The 20,333-nt window shown below is 37.5% G+C and overlaps 1 protein-coding gene across 3 annotated transcripts in view; it reads right to left on the bottom strand.

Moving 5' to 3' along the window:
• LOC150086435 (eukaryotic elongation factor 2 kinase-like) overlaps positions 1 to 16,703 on the bottom strand; it is a 138,900-nt gene extending 122,197 nt beyond the window's left edge. For all 3 annotated transcript variants that reach the window (XM_090372574.1, XM_090372577.1, XM_090372575.1), the window contains exon 1: positions 16,595 to 16,703. The gene's annotated coding sequence lies outside the window, so the exon portion shown is untranslated. The remainder of the gene's footprint in view (positions 1 to 16,594) is intronic.
• Positions 16,704 to 20,333: the final 3,630 nt, after the last annotated feature.

Here is a 20,333-nt window from a genome sequence, read left to right as displayed (position 1 = left end):
AAGGTGCCTTTCTTATTCAATTTATACATGGGAGTTTGTTCCAACAATCAACAACCCTGTGGCACAAGACAAGTTTCTACACATTCAATCCTGCAATCATTCTTCCTCAATTTGAATTTAAGTTCCCTCACATGTTTTGAGCAAGAGGAAAGATTTCATTTGCATTGAGCTTACTCAGTTCATTCAAAGCTTTAAACACCTCCATCAGATCTCCTCGCAGGCACCTAGCTCTAGACATTGCAATTTGCAGAACTGAAGCCTTCCTTGTAAGAGCACCCTTATGCTACTCTCACCAATCTTGTTGCTCTTCTCTGCACCTGTTCCAACAAATTTTACGAAGGACAAATCCATGTCCTTCCTAAAATGAGGCTTTCATATCTGTAAGCAGTGTTCAAGATGTAGCCTACTTTATATAATGGGACAGTCACCTCCTTATCCCTGCTGGCAAAACTCCTGTACATTATTGACAAAATGGCATGCACTATCCTGGCAGCCTGTCTGCACTGTTTAGAGAGCTGCATATCTGACTGCACAATTACTCCTGGATCTTTTTCATACTACTATTTGTTATATCAAAATCTTCAGTTTCATTTTCTACCTACACTAAAGCTCAAAATAATTGTAAAACTGTTATTAATCAATCAAAGCTCGATTTTGAACAGGCTAGGAATAAAAAAATGTGCTTCTAATCCAAATGGCACTTAAAATCTCTAATCTCTTTACAAAGCTATTGGTTACAACTTCTATCTATACTCCAATTTATTATTACCTAACATCTATTTTTTACCTATTGTAATCTACTACATCCCGAGCTAAAGATAAAGCAAACTTACTAACAACCTACTTTTCTTTTAACTCGTGTATCAATTATCTTGGTAAATTACCTCCTACTTCAGCCAATACAGTTCAATGAATGCCTCTGGTGGTGGCCATATACCAGACAGATGTGAAAAGAATTTTAAACATTTTAATGTTAAGAAAGCTCCTGGCATGGATACCATTAGTATCAGTAGAAGCACATGATGCAAGAAAGCAAGCTTATACAGCATCAGCCAAAAAAAAAAAAAAAAAAAAAAAAACAAACACCTTCCCATTTCACAGATCCATTCGTTCCAAATGTTTGTCTAGTTCTGCCTTGAATTTATTTAAGCTATCAACTTCCATAACAACAGATGGAAGTTTGTTCCAGCAATCAACTATCCACTGGCTAAAGGCAAACATCCACACATCTATTCTACAAATGTCTTTCCTGAGTTTGAATCTATGCCCCCTCAAGGTTTGTAATCTGAGCAAGAAGAATAATCCCATTAGCATTGAGCCTGCTCAATTCAATCAAGGCCTTAATACACCTCAATCAGATCGCCTCACAGGTGCCTAGTCTCGAGAAGCTGTAATTTGCAGCACTTAAGCCTTACTTCATAAGGGCATCCCTTTGTTCCCTCCACCAGTCTTGTTGCCCTTCTGTGTACTCATTCTAGCAACTCTGGAAACCTAAAATGAGGTTTCCAGACCTGTATGCAGTACTCAAGATGTGGCCTGACCACTGCCTTATACAAGAGGATAATCACCTCCTTATCCCTGCTTGCAAAATTATTGTATATCATTGACAAGACCCCACGACCTACTCTAGCAGCCTGTCTGCACTGCTCAGAAAACTTCATATCTGCCTGCACACTTACTCCCACGTCTTTTTCATTTTCTACCACCCTAAGTGTAGTACCACACAGTTGGTATGTTCCTCTAGGGTTACTTCTACCCATATGCAGTACTTTGCATTTGTCAATGTTAAACTTCAATTGCCACTTCTCAGCCCATCTACCTAACTTTTCCAGATCCTGTTGCAGCAGCATACTGTAATTATTGTTATTAACAACCCTGCTAACCTTTGTATCATCTGCAAACTTGGACATTAAGCCTGATATACCTTCATCAATATCACTGATAAATATACAAAACAACAATGGGCCCAACACCGGACCCTGAGGCACACCACTAATAGCATTAGTCCATGCAGAGCAGTATCCATTGATTACCACTCTGTCTTCTCCCACTCAACTATCCTTTTGTCCATTGCAGCAACTTCACCTTAATGCCATACTTCTCCAATTTGTACAGCAGTCTTCCATGTGCAACTGTATCAAAAGCTTTCTTGATATCTAAGTATATGAGATCAAAATTATTTTTTGCATCCATTTCCTTTGTGACCACATCATTGTATCCAATCAAATTGGTCAGACAAGACTTCCACTTCACAAACCCATACTGTGTCTTAATTATTACTGCTGTCTTGTCTAGATGATCCTGCAATGCCAGTGAATCCATTATTTTCCCTGGAATAGAAGTCAAACTAACAGGTCTGTAATTACTCGTGACACCCTTTGATTCTCCTTTGTGAATTGGAGATACATTTGCACATCTTCAGTCCGTGGATCTTCACCCCGAATCCAAGGATGCTCTCATAATTATGGCTACAGGTTTGCTTACTTCCTTTGCCACCTCCTTTAATATAACTGGATAGATCCCATCTATCCCAGGTGCCTTTCTTATGTTTAACTTCAACTATTTCTCCTCCACTTTACTCTCAGTTATTACAAAATCATTTAACTCTCTGTTAGAGTTTAATAAACATCTGGCCCTCCCCTCCTCGAATAACTCCTCATGTGTGAATGTAGATGCAAAATACTCATTCAGTTTGTTTGCAATCTGAGCAGGATCATCAACAGTCGAACCATCGATATCAAGTGGACCAATCTGATTCATCCCCTTCCTTTTAGAGTTTATATAAGTAAAGAAGTCTTTGCTGTTTTTCTTTGCATCCTTTGCCAAAGATTTCTCCTAATCTGCCTTTGCTTGCCTAACTTCCTTTGTGACTTGATTACAGAGTAGCTTGTATCTACCATAGGCTTCTGTGTCACCTGACAATTTATGTGCATCCTATGCATTTTTCTTCTCTGCCACGAGTCTCATTAGTTCATCTGACATCCATTTAGGCCTAAGCCTAGAGCAGTATTTCTTAGTTGGAACAAAAAGCCTAGTAGCTTCCAAAATTACTTCCTTGAATGCTTCCCATTTAGAATTTGCTGTTGGTAACAGCAGTTGGTTCCACTGTATAGAAGCTAAAAAATCTCTGAGACCACTGTAGTCACCTTTACGGAAGCAAAAACCCTTTCCTTTACCCCTGATGGTAGTTACATCTTTAAGTAAATTCCACATCAGTACACTGTGATCACTGCCTCCAGTGGTTCCTTTTTCTGTAAATTCTTAATGCATGAATAATCGCTGCTAATAATCAGATCAAGAGTGTTACTCCCTCTGGTTGCCTCTCTAACATGTTGCTGTAGAAAACAATCATCCAATAAATCCACAAAAGCCTTGCTAGGGTTCGAGTGACCAACCCACAAGTTCCAGTCTATATCTGTAAGTTAAATTGTCTACTTGTTGTCTACTACCATTTGTCTACTTGTTCTCAAAACCTGTGTTCCTGAGCTTGCTCTAGTTTTTGCCTTTTATTACTTTTGTATTCCACTGTTTTACCTTCTACTTAGCAATTTGCTCATATCCAGACAGCTCCTTAAAAAGGATAAAAAAAAATCCCTTCCATACAATTTTTGAGACTTACCTCTGCTTGTACCAAAGTAAAGTAGATATCTATTTAACCATCAACTCTGTGGGATTTACTTAAAGATTAACTATAGTGATTTTAGATAGTTTTTAAATTCTATATAGTGGAACCAACTGATGATGTTAATAACAGCAAATTTTAAATGTAAAGCATTTGATGAATTAATCTTAGAAGCTACTAGGCTTCTCATACCAACTAAGAAATACTGTTCAAGGTAAGGGCTCACATCTGGTGAGTATGGGCTTAGCACACCCAGGGCCCTAAGCTGGATATCATCATTCTTCTCTTTCTTGATAATTCCTTTCTACTTCTGACTCTTGTTCTCATTCTCTCTCTCTCTCTCTCTCTCTCTCTCTCTCGCTCAGGGTAACGTAGAAATTTTTTTGGCTGGTGCAGCATTAGACTCAGGTTTCCTTGTGCCATATGGCTAATAATAATAAAATGGATGTCAGATGAACTAATGAGACTCATGGCAGAGAAGAAAAATGAATGGGATGCATATAAATTATTATGTGACATAGAAACCTATGGTAGATATAAAATAGTCTGTAATCAGATCACAAAGGAAGTTAGGCAAGCAAAGGCAAATTACAAGAATCTCTGGCAAAGGATGCCAAAAACGAAAAAACAGCAAAAACTTCTTTACTAATGTAAAGAACTAGAAGAAAGAAGATTAATCAAATTGATCCACTTGATGTGGTTTGACTGTTAATGATCCTGCTCTGGTTACTGACAAACAATAGGCATTTTGCATCTGCATTCACACATGAGAAATTCTTTAGGTAAGTGGAAGCCAGAAGTTTATCAAACTCTAACAGAAAGCTAAATGATTTTGTAATAAATGACAGGAAAGTGGTAGAGAAACTGTTGAAATTAAACATAAGAAATGCACCTGAGGTGGATGGGATCTATCCAATTATATTAAAGAAGGCATCAGAGGAAGTAAGCAAACCCTTAGCCATAATTATGAGTGCATCCTTGGATTCAGGAGAGGTACTCATGGACTGGAGATGTGCAAATGTATCCCCAATTCAAAAAGGAGGATCAAAGAGTGACACGAGCAATTACAGACTTATTCGTTTCTAACTTCAGTTCCAGGGAAAATAATGGAATCACTGGTTAAAAAAAGTAATGCAGCATCATCTAGACAAGCCTGCAGTTATACTTAAGAGACAGCAAGAGGAAATCTTGTCTGACCAATTTGATTGGTTATTACAATGTGGTCACAAAGGAACTGGATTTAAAAAATAATTTTAATATCATAGACTTGGATTTCAGGAAAGCTTTTGATACAGTTACACATAAAAGACTGTTGTACAAAGCAAAGCAGTTTGACATTAAGGGGAAGTTGCTGCTATGGATAAAGGGATAGTTGAGTGAGTGAAAACAGAGTGGTAATCAGTGGACACTACTCTTCATAAACTAATGTTATTAGTGGAGATCCTCAAGAGTTCGACCCATTGTCGGACCCATTGTTGGACCCATTGGTGTTTTCTATATTTATCAATGATATTGATGAAGGTATATCAGGCTTAGTGTCCAAGTTTGCAGATGATAAAAAGGTTAGCAGGGTGGTTAATGATAGTATGCTACTGCAACAGGATATAGAAAAGTTAGGCAGATGGGCTGAGAAATGGCAACTGATGTTTAACACTGACGAATGCAAAATACTGCATATGGGTAGCATATTGTATGCTATAACACTCAGGGTAGGGGAAAATGAAAAAGACAGGGCAGTAATTGTGTAGTCTGATATGAAGTTTTTCTTCATGAAACTAATATGGAATCCATGTTGATGATCACTGATCTCCAATACGGAACCATTGATTTCTCTCTATCCACTGGTGATATATTGGCTTATGTTACTCATTTTTGGACAAATTCAATGGAAAGTTTGTAAACTGAAATGTTGATCTTGATATCTGTAAGGCTTTTGATTGTGTTTGGAAAAAGTTCTTCTAAACAAGCTTCCATACAGTATCCTCTCCCACTTCTCAATGCAGGTTTGTTATTTTGTTATTTGGTTTTTAGGAGCATTAGCAACTAAGGCCATATTGCTCAGGAGATATGCGGTGGTCATTCCCAGACCTTTCCGCATCCTCCGCATTTGGTGGTCACGGGCTCGAACCCCGGGCTAATCAAGAAGCGTGTGCTACGCACTGCTGTCCTGCCCACCTGGCTACGGAGGCGCCCTCAATGCAGGTGACAGTAAACAGCTCTCTGTCTTTTAACTTCTTCACAAACACTGGTGTTTCCCACGGTTCAGTTCTTTCCCCATTTTATATAATAATTACTTTTTTACTGAATGAAAATTCTATCCACAGTTTTGTAAGCTAGTATACTATATGCCACTTTCCAGTTTGAAAAACATTTCGTTACACAAACAGCTTCAGCTTCTGGAATATCCACCCATTCCTTAAATGAATTCTCCAATGGAACAAAGAAAACAACTTCAATCATTCCAAAACTCAATTCCAAAGTGTCTTATTTCTCATAAAAAAGAGTCTATTGCTGCTATTGTTATCTTCGATGACACTCAGATTTTAGACAAAATCACATCTCTATTTGTGATTAGCCTGACTTCTAATCTCTTTTGGCATATGCACATCACAAATATTGCTTCTCCTTCATTCAAAAAACAGGGTTTTCTTTTTTGCTCTGAACATTATTTTCTTCTAAACAACTACCCACCTTATACAAATCCCAAATCTGCTGTACCATGGAATATTACTTCCACATCTGGTGCTTCCAAACCTCTCATTCTGCTGGACTCTATTCAAAAGATGGCAGTCTGATTAATGGCCCATCTCATACAGCATCTTTTCACTTCTTGTCTCACAGATGTTCAGTTTCTGCTTGGCTTTTCTATAGATACTGTAAACCACTGAATTTACAGACTTCAATTTAATGGGTGGAAAAATTTGAATGGCGCCAGAGTGTATTCTGATCATGCTAACGAGATAGGGAAACTGGAACTCACGATTCTTGGCATCTCCCAGCAAGTGTCTCAATCTATAGATACACTTGCTATTATATCATTAAGTGCTATTCTCTACCCTGTTTCTTTATTATAACCTCATTTACAGTGTATCATCATGGTCCCTAAGAAAACTAGTAAAAACAGAAATGTATGCATCCAAATGTTGTGCAGAAATTAGGTGTTAGAGAAGTTAAGACTCTGGTGTATCTGATTCCTGCATCTGTGAGGGTATGGAGTGAAAAAAACATTATGTAAAAAGAAAGGCTAAGCATGAGTTTTTAGGGAGTCTGAAGATTCACTACTACCTCAACTTTGGCTTCTTAGCTTTCACTCTGAATGAAGTTTTCCCTGGTTCTACTATAATGTCTACTAGTATGTCTGCCAGGGGCAAAGGTTGATGACGTTGTAGAGCGAATATCATCTTTTAAGGGCACAAAAGGTGATATAGTTGTACACGTTGGCACTAACGATATTAAGAGTAGGAGACCGGCAGAATTACTTAACAAGTACAGGTCACTGTTGAACAAAAGCCGAGAATTAAGGTTGAATTTGAAAGTGTCTGCAATTCTGCCCAGACACGATAGGAGGGAGTATATGATGAGAGCCTTGTCGATCAATTTGGCCCTGGAAAGATTGTGCAAGGCTCAAGGGGTAGAATTTTTTTCAGCCTGGACTGTACTTGTTAACAGAAGAGATTGCTTCTACAGGGATGGAATACACTTAAATAGAAAGGGTGCAAGAATATTTGCTGATGCTATCGAGGCAGTGTTAGGTGGGTAGGAAAACTGCTAGCTTGGGGGGAGACAAAGACCAATAGATTGACAGTAGCCACTGGCAGAGGTGAAAGAGATTCTTGCACTGCTTCTATTAGAATGAGCAGAAGCCTGAAAAACAAGATGCATGGTATTTCAGAGACTGCTGGGAGCCATTGCGGTACAAGTAAACACATGGGTTGTGTTAGGGTAGCTAAGAATAGAAACAGGTGCAGGTATACTTGCGTGTACACCAATGCTAGGAGTTTAGTAAATAAATTTGATGAATTTGAGGTATTGCTCAAAACATCAAAGGCAGATATTGTTGGGATATCAGAGACGTGGTGTCACACAGATATAAGGGATGCAGAAATGCAATTTGGGGAGTACAACGTCTACAGAAAGGATAGACAGGATAGGAAGGGGGGAGGGGTTATGCTATTAGTTAAGAAACACATAAAAACCAAGGAAGTGAAGCCAGTCGACATCGCTGGACAGTGCAGTGTTGAGTCAGTTTGGTGTGACATAAGCATTGGGAGATCAAAATTGAGAGTAGGAGTGTGCTATAGGCCTAATGACTCTGATGAGTATAATAAGGAACTGTACAGGGAAATAGAGTGGGCCAGTAAATCAGAGAGTCTTATAATGGGAGATTTTAATTTCCCAGATATTGACTGGAATTTGGGGGCTGGTTACTCACACACTAGCAGGGCTTTTGTGGATTTATTGGATGATTGTTTTCTACATCAGCATGTTCGGGAGGCAACTAGAGGGAGTAATACTCTTGATTTGATTATCAGCAGTGATTCTTCATGCATTAAGAATCTGCAGATAAATGAACCACTAGGAGGCAGTGATCACAGTGTGCTGAAGTGGGATTTACTGAAAGAGGTAACTACCATTAGGGGTAAAGGGAAGGGTTATTGCTTCCGTGAAGGCGACTACGATGGACTGAGACAGTATTTAAATTCTATACAGTGGGACCAACTGATGATGTTACCAACAGCAAATTCAAAATGGGAAGCATTCAAAGAACTTATCTTGGAAGCTACTAGGCTTTACATACCAACTAAGAAATATTGTTCAAGGTTTAGGCCAAAATGGATGTCAGATGAACTAATGAGGCATATGGCAGAGAAGAAAAATGCATGGGATACTTACAAATTAACACATGACACAGAAGCCTATGATAGATACAAGTTGATATGCAACCAAGTTACAAAGGAGGTTAGGCAGGCGAAGGCAGATTACGAGAAATCCTTGGCAAGGGATGCAAAGAAAAACAGCAAAGAGTTCTTTACTTATGTAAACTCTAGAAGGAAGGGGATGAATCAGATTGGTCCACTTGATATTGATGGGTCAAGTGTTGATGATCCTGCTCAGGTAGCTAAAAAACTAAATGAATATTTTGCATCGACATTCACACATGAGGAGTTATTCAGCAAGGGGAATGCCAGAGGTGTATTCAACTCTAGCAGTAAGCTACAGAATCTTGAAATAACTGGGAGTAAAGTGGAGGAGAAACTGTTGAAGATAAACACAAGAAAGGCACCTGGGGTGGATGGGATCTATCCAGTTATATTAAAGGAGGCAGCAAAGGAAGTAAGCAAACCCTTAGCCATAATTATGAGAGCTTCCTTGGACTCAGGGGAGGTACCCATAGACTGGAAATGTGCAAATGTGACCCCAATTCACAAAGGAGGAACAAAGGCTGACACAAGTAATTATAGACCTGTGAGCTTAACTTCTGTTCCAGGAAAATTAATGGAGGCACTGGTTAAAGAAGCACTGCAGAATCAATTAGACAAGACTTCAGTTATAGCTCAGACACAGCATGGTTTTGTTAAGGGGAAGTCTTGCCTGACCAACTTGATTGGATACTATGATGCAGTCACAAAAGAACTGGATGCAGGGAATAACTTTGATATTATATACTTGGATCTTAGAAAGGCTTTTGATACTGTTGCACATGGAAGACTGCTACACAAATTGGAGCAGTGTGACATTGGACGCAAATTGCTGCTATGGATAAAGGGGTGGTTGAGGGGGAGAAGACAGAGAGTGGTAATCAATGGACACTGCTCATCGTGGACTAATGTTATTAGTGGAGTCCCTAAGGGCTCAGTGTTGGGTCCATTATTGTTTTCTGTATTTATAAATGATATTGATGATGGTATATCAAGCTTAATGTCCAAGTTTGCAGATGATACAAAGGTTGGCAGGGTTGTCAAGGACACTACTGACACTATGCTGCTGCAACAGGATCTGGAAAGGTTGAGCAGATGGGCTGAGAGGTGGCAAATGAAGTTTAACATTGACAAATGTAAAGTACTACACATGGGAAAAAGCAACCCCAGAGCAACGTATCAACTCTGTGGTACTACACTGACAGTGGTAGAGAATGAAAGGGACTTGGGGGTGATTGTGCAGGCAGATATGAAGTTCTCTGAGCAGTGCAGACGGGCTGCAAGAGTAGCTCATGGAGTATTGTCAATGATATACAGGAATTTTTCCAGCAGGGATAAGGAGGTGATTATTCCATTGTATAAGGCAATGGTCAGGCCACACCTAGAGTACTGTATACAGGTCTGGAGGCCTCATTTCAAGAAGGATGTAGAGCTGCTGGAACGAGTACAGAGAAGGGCAACAAGATTAGTGAATGGAACAAAGGGGTGCTCTTACGAAGAAAGGCTTAAGTTTTGCAAATTACAGTGTCTGGAGACTAGGCACCAGCGAGGTGATCTGATAGAGGTGTATAAAGCCTTGAATGGTTTAAGCATGCTCAATGCTGATGGGATTCTTCCTCTAGCTCAGAAAAATCACCTGAGAGGGCATAAATTCAAATTGAGGAAAGACAGATGTAGGATAGACGTGCGGAAATTTGCCTTTAGCCAGCGGGTGGTTGGTTGGTGGAACAGACTGCCATCCCTTGTGGTGGAGGTTGATAGCCTAAATAAGTTTAAGGCTCAGCTGGACAGGTATTTTGAACGAACAGATGGGTGAAGTGGAAGTGGGTTTTTTTTTTTTTTTTTTTTGGCTGATGCTGCATAAGCTTGCTTTCTTGCATCAAATGCCTCTACTAATGCTAATGCTAATGCTAATAATGGTCACAGTACACTATCTACTTCTAGCTATGAACTACATATCAACCAATAGAGTTAAGGTATATAAAAGGTTTTTTTTTAAAGTTTATTTCAGTGTTTCGAATACATATAAATACAGAGTAACTGCTTAAATTGTCAATTATGTAGGGTATCTATCATCTCATAAAAAAAAACTTGATTTAACAATAACATCTGGCAATAACGGACACCTTCCTCCCCACCATTAGTATGTAAAATCAAGAGATTACTGTACTTCCATGGGTACTGTCCCTCTGAATTGGCATTTGTAATTCCTACACTATCTCTCTCTCTCTCTCTTAAATCATTCCAAACTGGTGCAGCAACCAGTCAGCATCAACTCACTGTTTAACTCAAAACTCACAGAACCAGCTTTTACTCCTCTTCATTTATTCCTTCTACTTCTTTTTTTTTTTTCTGTTAATTCCTTCACGTGTATTTCCTAAATATTACAATCTACAGAAGTTCGAGTCCAATGTTCACCCTCAGTCTGATCAGCCTATGCTTGGGATTTTCATAAAAATCCCAAGCATAGATTGAAGGTTGATAAGTTGAATCAAAAAAAAAAATTGTGTTTGGGATTTTCATTTGGGGAAAAAGAAAAAAAAAAAAAGACAGCTATTTAACATTTATATAATTTTGCATTTATAACTGTATAATAATATATATAATATAATTTTATAGAACGGTAGTATGTACCTATAACTCGGGAAATGTGCAGCATTATTACTATACTTAGTTTTAGTGTGGTATTTTTAATTTAAATTTAAGCTAAAAGCATATCTCAGCCAAGAGTTCAAAGTAGCAGGAATTGTTCGGTTTTGGGGAAGAAAGAAATACAATGGAAGTTTTTCTAGCCTTTGTGTGTTTTTGGTGCAAATGGTGCAAGGAGATTAAGTGCAAATATCAGATCTTGAAGAACACAGTTGGTGCCCTCTAAAGAAATAAAACATGGGATCTATCAAGGGCTCAGCTGACCCGGCTCAAGCTAATACTCATGCATCTGGCAACACTTTCCATTTTGAGAAACCTTGTCCTGCTCAATCAGCTTCAACTTCTCGAAAATCTGCTACCAATTCCTTAAATGCTGATCTTCAGGTAATTTTCCAGTGGGGCAAAGACAACTTAGTTGATTTCAACCCTTCTAAAACTCAGTCTGGTCTTATATCTCGCAAAAGGATATATCTTGCAACAGGATCTGGAAAAGTTGAGCAGATGGGCTGAGAGGTGGCAAATGAAGTTTAACATTGACAAATGTAAAGTACTACATATGGGAAACAGCAACCCCAGAGCAACGTTTCAACTCTGTGGTACTACACTGACAGTGGTAGAGAATGAAAGGGACCTGGGGGTGGTTGTGCAGGCAGATATGAAGTTTTCTGAGCAGTGCAGACGGGCTGCAAGAGTAGCTCATGGTGTATTGTCGATGATATATAGGAATTTTTCTAGCAGGGATAAGGAGGTGATTATTCCCTTGTATAAGGCAATGGTCAGGCCACACCTAGAGTACTGTGTACAGGTCTGGAGGCCTCATTTCAAGAAGGATGTAGAGATGCTGGAACGAGTACAGAGAAGGGCAACAAGATTAGTGAATGGAACAAAGGGGTGCTCTTATGAAGAAAGGCTTACGTTTTGCAAATTACAGTGTCTGGGGACTAGGCACCTGCGAGGTGTATAAAGCCTTGAATGCTTTGAGCATGCTCAATGCTGATGGGATTCTTCCTCTTGCTCAGAATAATCACCTGAGAGGGCATAAATTCAAATTGAGAAAAGACAGATGTAGGATAGACGTGAGGAAATTTGCCTTTAGCCAGCGGGTGGTTGGTTGGTGGAATAGACTTCCATCCCTTGTCATGGAAGTTGATAGCCTAAATAAGTTTAAGGCTCAGCTGGACAGGTATTTCGAACGAAAAGAGGGGTGAAGTGGAAGTGGTTATTTTTTATTTATTTATTTTTTTTTTTTTTTGGCTGATGCTGCATAAGCTTGCTTTCTTGCATCAAATGCCTCTGCTAATGCTAAAAAGGATTCTTCTGCTCCTATGCTTATCTTTAGTGACACTCCGATTTCTAGGCAAAATGATATATCTCTTTTGGAGATTACCCTGACTTCTAATCTCTCTTGGCACAAGCACATTACAAATATTGCTTCCTCTGCATCTAAAAAACTTGGTTTTCTCTTTCGCTCTCGGCGTTACTTTTCTTCCAAACAGCTGCTCACTCTGTATAAATTGCAAATCCGCCCTGCCATGGAATATTGTTCCCACATCTGGGGCAGTGCCCCCCAAAACCTCTCCCAGGCTTCTTGATTCCATTCAGAAGAGGGCAGTTAGGTTAATTAATGATTCATCTTTAACAAAGTGTCTCCACTCGCTGTCTCATAGACGTACTGTTTCTGCTGCATGCCTCTTCTACAGATACTTCCATGGGCACTGTTCTTCTGAATTAGCTTCTATAATTCCTGCTCTCTCTTTCAAAACAGTCCGAGCACGTGCCACCACCAGCCAACATCCATTTACTGTCCAACTCCAAACTCACAGAACCAACTTTTCATCTTCCTCGTTTATTCATTCAACTGCCGTTTTCTGGAACAACCTTCCTTCACATGTATTTCCTGAAAATTAATCTACAGAAGTTCAAGTCCAATGTCAACAAATATCTTCTTTCGTCTTTTCAACTGCCAACCCAAGCACGGTACTAAGTACTATAGGTTCTAATACCTCGTGTTTGGGGTTTATATAAAAAAAAAAAAAAAACAGTGGCATTTCCAATGGCAGAAAGTGCAGGTCCCCTGAACTGTGAAGTAGTTATTGATGGTAATGCTACTGTCAGTAAATAGGAAATATACTGTGCAAAAGTTAATGATTTGTAAAACAGTGATAATCTTTTAAATACATAAAAGTGATTTGTAAATTTTTTGTAAAACAGTTATAATCTTTTATGCTTTTAAAGTTATCACTTTAAGGATAAGAGGAAGAGGATTTACTTAATGGGACAATGCTAAAGAAAAAGCCATAAGTTAGGATTAAATTTGAAGTGTCTGGAATTTTGTGCAGATTTGATGAGAGAGTACACAATGAGAGCCCTGTCAATCAATTTGTCCCTGGAGAGATTGTGCAAGGCTTGTGGGGAAGAATTTTTCCCAGCACGGTCTGTGCTAGTTAACAGCAGAGACTGTTGTTTTTACAGGGATATAATAATATTTGCTGATACTATCAAGGCAGTGTTGTTGGTTCAGAAAACTGCTAGTTTGAGGAGGATACACAGGCTAACAGTTTGACAGCAGCTGCTAGAAGAGATGAAATTGAATCTTGTACTGCTTCTATAAGGACATGCAGCAGCCTGGAAAGCATGGTATGGAAAATTAGAATGCGACAAGCAAATATATGGGCCATTGTTTACTTAAGGTTACTAAAAGCAAAAACAAGTGCACATATAATACCTGTACATTAATGTTAGGAATATAGCAAATAAACTTGAAGTATTGGTTAAGTCATAAAATGTGGATATTGTAGATATTGGAAATATGGTACGACTTAGATGAATTTAATATGGTGAGTACCATGTGTACAGACAAAAATATATGTATGTATGTTTATGTATTGTTACAGTGATGCCTTAGGATCCCCTCAAACTCGCTTCATGTCTTTGTGTTGAACATCTCTGCCAAGCACTTATGGATGTTTTTTGAAATTTTTGTAAATACAATTTTCTTACTTAGTAAGACAAACTTGTAAAAATCTGGGATGATCTGGCATCAAGCAAGTTACCCCACTTTTTCAACGTTGCACGCTGGATCTAAAATTTCATTTTAGTAATGATGCAAATGTGTTGGAAATTGTGCAAGGAAAAGCAACAAGATTATATATGGGTACAAAAGGATAGTCTTACGAAGAGAGAGACTTGAGTTTTATGCATTACAATTAAATTAAATTAAATTCTGCTAAGTTTGTATATATGTCATTCAGATCACCAGGCAGATGTCTGATTATCTAAATGGCATATTTAGGATTTATGGTGATTCAATAAACTAAGGGCTAGCATCTTTCTCAGATGACATATTTCACAATTTAAATTTATGTTCCTTTTACACAACAGAACATAAATTTAAATTGTGAGAGAATGATTGCAGAATAGACATATGAAAATGTGCCTTTAACCAATAACTGAATGTATGAATAAAGATCCATCTCAACTTGCACAGATGTGAAATTTATTTAATTTTAAATAGGCACTGGCCAAATATTTAAAAGAAATAGGTATATAAAATATGAGAATGTGAGGGTAATTATATTTAATATTTTTTTTTAATTAGCCAATCCAATTTAAGTGACAAGATGCCATGACAGTCTGCTATTCAATGTCCTGATTTTATTTAGATTTTTACAAGTTTGCCATGCTAAGTAAAAAAATTGCATTTACAAACATTTTAGAAAAAAATTTGTTGAAAATATTAAAATTCAAAGTGAGCAGCAGTTTAAACATGTGTGCATCCTATATGTATGACAGTTTTAAGAAAGTTCAACTGGAGTTTTACATGTTCCCATTACATGGTAAGGTTTAGTATCTAACCCCAGTTTCAAGTACTGAGGATACCAATGCTACCATCACTACTCATGTATTCAATTCCTTGATGCATCACTAATTTGGGTTCTAATTATTTAAAGAGGCACTGGTCAAATATTTAAAAGAAATGGGTAAATAAATTATGCGAAAATGAGGGTATTCAATTCCCAGATGCATCACTTGGATTCTTAGTCGGACCTAATAACAGATCTTCATCACAAAATCTGTTATTAGGTCAGACTAAGTATACTTCATTCTACTGAAAAATATTTTAAATATAAACTGAAATATTAACTCTAGGTTAGTCCAACACACAGTGCTCACATGGTATCTATTAGCCTGTTTTTGTTTTAATTATAAAAAATTTTCAGCTTTATCGTTAAATTGAAGTGGACTTTGATTATTAATTAATCTCAGTGTTCAATGTTTGAAATTTCTTGTGCGATATATTTTCTCCCTCGTCTTTTATTATAACTCCCATTCCTCAATTTCTGCACTTCCATCCAGAAAACGTTTTCTTGTGAAAAAAAGCAGTTTTCGTAAAAATATACTTGAATACAACGAAATAAATTACAAAATGTCGGTTATATTACCTGTAATTCGTTTGAATCACGGTTGCTAGGCAAGGAATGTTTGTACACTCCAGTTCAGGGGTCGGAATCGGCAAGAGTGCGCCGGAAAACCGTTCGGTTCGTCACAGTCATTGGTAATATTCGCGTACAAGTTTCAGATGTCAGGCAGCTGACACAAGGTTTTAATAAACAACGCGGTAAGGTTTATTTATCAATTTTTAGCTTCCACTTTTTTAAACGTTCCGAATCTCAAATTTCGAAATCGATACATCGAGGAAAGTGGCAACCCTCTAACGAGATGTACCACTTTGGCTCCAGATCTGGTCCTTTTACACAAAAGCTTGATTTTTACATAATTTTATGTAGTAATGCTAAACGGGTATTATTATATAAAATTTCAACTTTTTTTTTTTTTTTTCATTTACATTGTTTTTGTCTTTTCCAAGTCAAAAACGAGTACTGTAAAAAAAAAAATATTTATGGTACTCGTTTTTAAAATTTTTTTATGCTGTCACTTTCTCTTGTACAAATCATCACTACAGCAGATTTAGAAAATACTCTTCACAATTATCTATACATAAAACATGGTTGCTTGACAACGAATCTGATTTTCTTTTCACGTTTTCTTTCGTATTTATCTTACATGTACACGTAAGATAAATATGTGAATGACGAACTATCTACATTCCCCCATATTCTCTCTCTCTCTCAGGGTTACTCGGGAACTTTTTTTTTTCCTGGTGCAGCATAAGCCTCAGGCTTCCTTGCATCATATGGATATTAATAATAATAATAATATCTTTTCTAAATGTGGTTCGGGGGGGGGTTGCGTACTTCCTTTCAACTGCAAAACAAACTGTAAGCGAAAGTTCACTTTCAATCTGTTTAACCATAATATACAAATATGTTAATAAAACTAAGAACAAACAACCATTTTAATATGCCACAGGATTGCAATTACATGAATGAACTTAATACTCAACCTAGATATTCACTCCAGCTTCCAATTAAAGATATCAAACATAAATCGCAAATCAAGTAGCACGTGTGAAGAAATAACAATCATGTCCGCCCGTTTCTCTCTCTATCTCTGAAACGGAAACTTCGTTAACGTAATTAGCAATCATGTGTTAGCAATCTAATTTTACAGTGATTAAAAATGTACGCCTCACGCTGTGTATGCAACATTTGGAAAACAATTTTTTTTTTAAATAGAAAATTCTTATTGTTTTCTCTGATATTTATTTAATGAATAAAATTCAGAAAGAAAACAGTTTACAGATTATGACATAATCACGATTTGACAATACAGTACAATGTAATTCTTGCTTCACATTTTTATCGCATTTTTAGAATTTACATTTTTTTTTCGGTAGATTAATTTATAATTTTTCTCTGTCCCTCGCATCCATCCTCCTGGTCCCAATTAAAAATCTTATTAATTAAAATCCTTTTTTAGGATTTTTATTAAAATTTCACCAAAAAAAAAAAAAAAAAAAAACGCAAGATATAAACGTGTCTGATAAATTGTTGTTTTGATTCTGCACAAAGCAACTACAGCCATGAGGTCCCAATCAGGGCTTGGAATGGATACCAAAAAACTTTTCCAGTTCGTCTTACTCATCGGTAAGGACAATTATATGAGTTAACTGCTTTTTGCCATATTATCTTGAGAGGCGGTCGTTTCGTAGAAGTTTCCATTTCGAGCCCTGGGCTCATGTATTATGGACTGCATATATTGAATTCAGTGGCGTACCCCACCCCCCAGAAATTTACTATCTTTAAATTGGGAGGGTCTTTGCCCCTCTCAGTGCTGAGGGAGTGCACTATGATGTGACAGCTCTACTACACGAAAAACTTGAGTTTCTGGGTGGAGGGGGTAAGGCCATTCAGCCTCCTCCCTAGAACATCTAAGTTAAAAACATTATAAAAGTTCTTCCACGCATAGATGGGACTCCAGCCTATGGTCCGGGGAGGATGCAGTGGTGTGGCCATAAGTGTTCAAACGGATCTTTCGAACAGGGCCGACGCTCAAAACAATATTGTTGATTAATGTATTAGATATTATTCGTATTTAAAATATTTGTTCAGTATAATATAAAATTATTTAATTATTTCTTAGTTACCGTAAAATTTTAAAAATTAAAAAATCACTATTACAACCCCACCTTATAAGTTTTTCAACAGAACCCCAAGGACCTGCAAATTTTGGGGCCGTTACTTTACTCTGGATGAAATGCACCAGAATCTCGGATTGAAAGTGGCTTGAAATCCCAAGAACGGAGAACTCCTCGCGCTCCATTCCCCAATTTTAATCACCACTCAAAGTATGGGAAACGGCAAAGATCATAACCTATGTTATCCTCGAGGGTTACCTGAAAGACAATCTCTGAACGTTGATAGATGTCAAAGAAAAAAAAAGTCATATATTGGATGAAAAGATCTATGAGAATAATGGCACATACTCCTATGTGAAAGGGGAATATCAGAGCTGCTGTTTTGAGGTAGAAAAAAATTGCTTTTCTTTTGCTGAAGTCATTTTTGCAGGAGGAGGAATAAAATAAATGTTTTCTCCTGTTTCTGTTTATTCTTGACATTTTATAGTTTTAATTTTTTGAATTTTTTACTTTTTTTTATTTTCCGATCTTGCTGAATATTTAATTTTTTTTAATTTTACATTTTTTAAATTCTTATTAATTTTGTTTTCATTCATTCTCATTAATTTTGTTATGATTTTCCAATATTGATAAGATATTGGATGTATATGTCTGCGTCTTAGACGCATACATTATCGCCGTCGTCTCCACGCTGTACGGAAAATATCTAGGTTCGAATCCCATTAATGATGTGCGAGGAACGTTTATGGGCGTATTTTAAACCGTGGTTGGTCATAGGTGTTAGTCGAGAATAGCAAGCGATTTTCTTTGGGGTTCCATTTTTTTCGTCAAGCAAAAAAAAAAAAAAAAAAAGAAACCGACCAGAGAACCATTAATTTTGTTTTCATTCATTCTCATTAATTTTGTTATGATTTTCCAATATTGATAAGATATTGGATGTATGTGTCTGCGTCTTAGACGCATACATTATCGACGTCGTCTCCACGCTGTACGGAAAATATCTAGGTTAGAATCCCATTAATGATGTGCGAGGAACGTTTATGGGCGTATTTTAAACCGTGGTTGGTCATAGGTGTTAGTCGAGAATAGCAAGCGATTTTCTTTGGGGTTTTTTTTTTTTCGTCAAGCAAAAAAAAAAAAAAAAAAGAAACCGACCAGAGAACCATGCAATTTTTGGACATAATACACATGGGTGAATGAGTTTGGTCTCATGGGGTAACTTAATATGAACTTCGGTTCTGTATATTGCGGCATCTGGAAATTAGGTATCTGTGTGGTGATTTACTTGTGCTTAAAACTTTAAAAGGGTTAAGTAAAGTAAATTTTGATTTCGTCTTTGCTTTCTGTTAGATGACCAGACACCCAAAGGGATATAAATTTCAATATGCAACGGCTGCAGGACATATGGAAGGAAATTTTCCTTCAGGAAGCGACTATTTGAACGGTTGCAGGACATACGTAAGGAAATTTTCCTCCAAGAAGAGAATAATTATTTTTTTTAGATTACACTTCCATGAAACATGTAATCTTGTGCAAGCAGTGGCAGAAACTGTTATACTGCCTACCCTCGAAAGGTCAAGGTGTCCAAACATTCGGTTTGGCATGGTTGTTAAAGAGCAACTATGCCATTTTTATTTTCCTCTTTGTCGTTCTTTTGTGGAAGTTGTGAATTTCGCGGGAGAGACCGGGATATGAAGTTTCTCTATTCTGTGGAAGAAGACAGTTTGAATAAATTTGAATAAGAAAGGAATTTACTTTGCATGGGTAATGCACACATATCATTTGTACTACCAAGGTAGTTTTATCGAAATCTTTTTGATTATAACTCATATTGTAAATACGTTCACAAGGCGTTAGCATTAGCATTAGCAAAGGCATATGATGCAAGAAAGCAAGCTTATATAGCATCAGCCAAAAAAAACCCTTATTTCACGCATCCACTGGCTCCAAATGTTTGTCAAGTTCTGCATTGAATCTATTTAAGCTATCAACTTCTACAATGACAGATGGAAGTTTGTTTCAGCAATCAACCACCCGCTGATTAAAGATGGAAGTTTGTTCCAGCAATCAACCATCTGCTGACTAAAGGCAAACTTCTGCACATCTATCTTAAAACTGTCTTTGCTCAAAAATTGAATTTATGCCCTCTCAGGCGATTATTCTGAGCAAGGGGAAGAATCCCATCAGCATTGAGCATGCTCAAACCATTCGAAGCTTTATACACCTCAATCAGATCACCTCGCAGGTTAGTAATACCACCTCCTCTCACCCTGTTATCAAACAAATCCATTCTAAATTACTTGTGTGCAATGAGTCAAACCAAACTGTGACACCTCGCAGGTTAGTAATACCACCTCCTCTCACCCTGTTATCAAACAAATCCATTCTAAATTACTTGTGTGCAATGAGTCAAACCAAACTGTAACATTCTGCTGGATACCAGGGCATTCTGGTATAGCAGGAAATGAAAGAGCAGATCTTGCTGCCAAACAAAGAGATACCTCTATTTTACAGAATTTTCAAGTTCCGTATTCCGATTTCAAACATATCAACCGTAAAGCATGTTACAATAGCTGGTCACTAATCTGGAGAGGTTATCCATATT

Source organism: Mastigoproctus giganteus, chromosome 4 (assembly GCF_048544385.1).
Source record: "Mastigoproctus giganteus isolate SK-2022 chromosome 4, ASM4854438v1, whole genome shotgun sequence".
Lineage (NCBI taxonomy): Eukaryota > Metazoa > Arthropoda > Arachnida > Uropygi > Thelyphonidae > Mastigoproctus > Mastigoproctus giganteus.
Note: the sequence above shows the minus strand (reverse complement) of the source record. Positions and strands in the feature narration are given on the sequence as shown.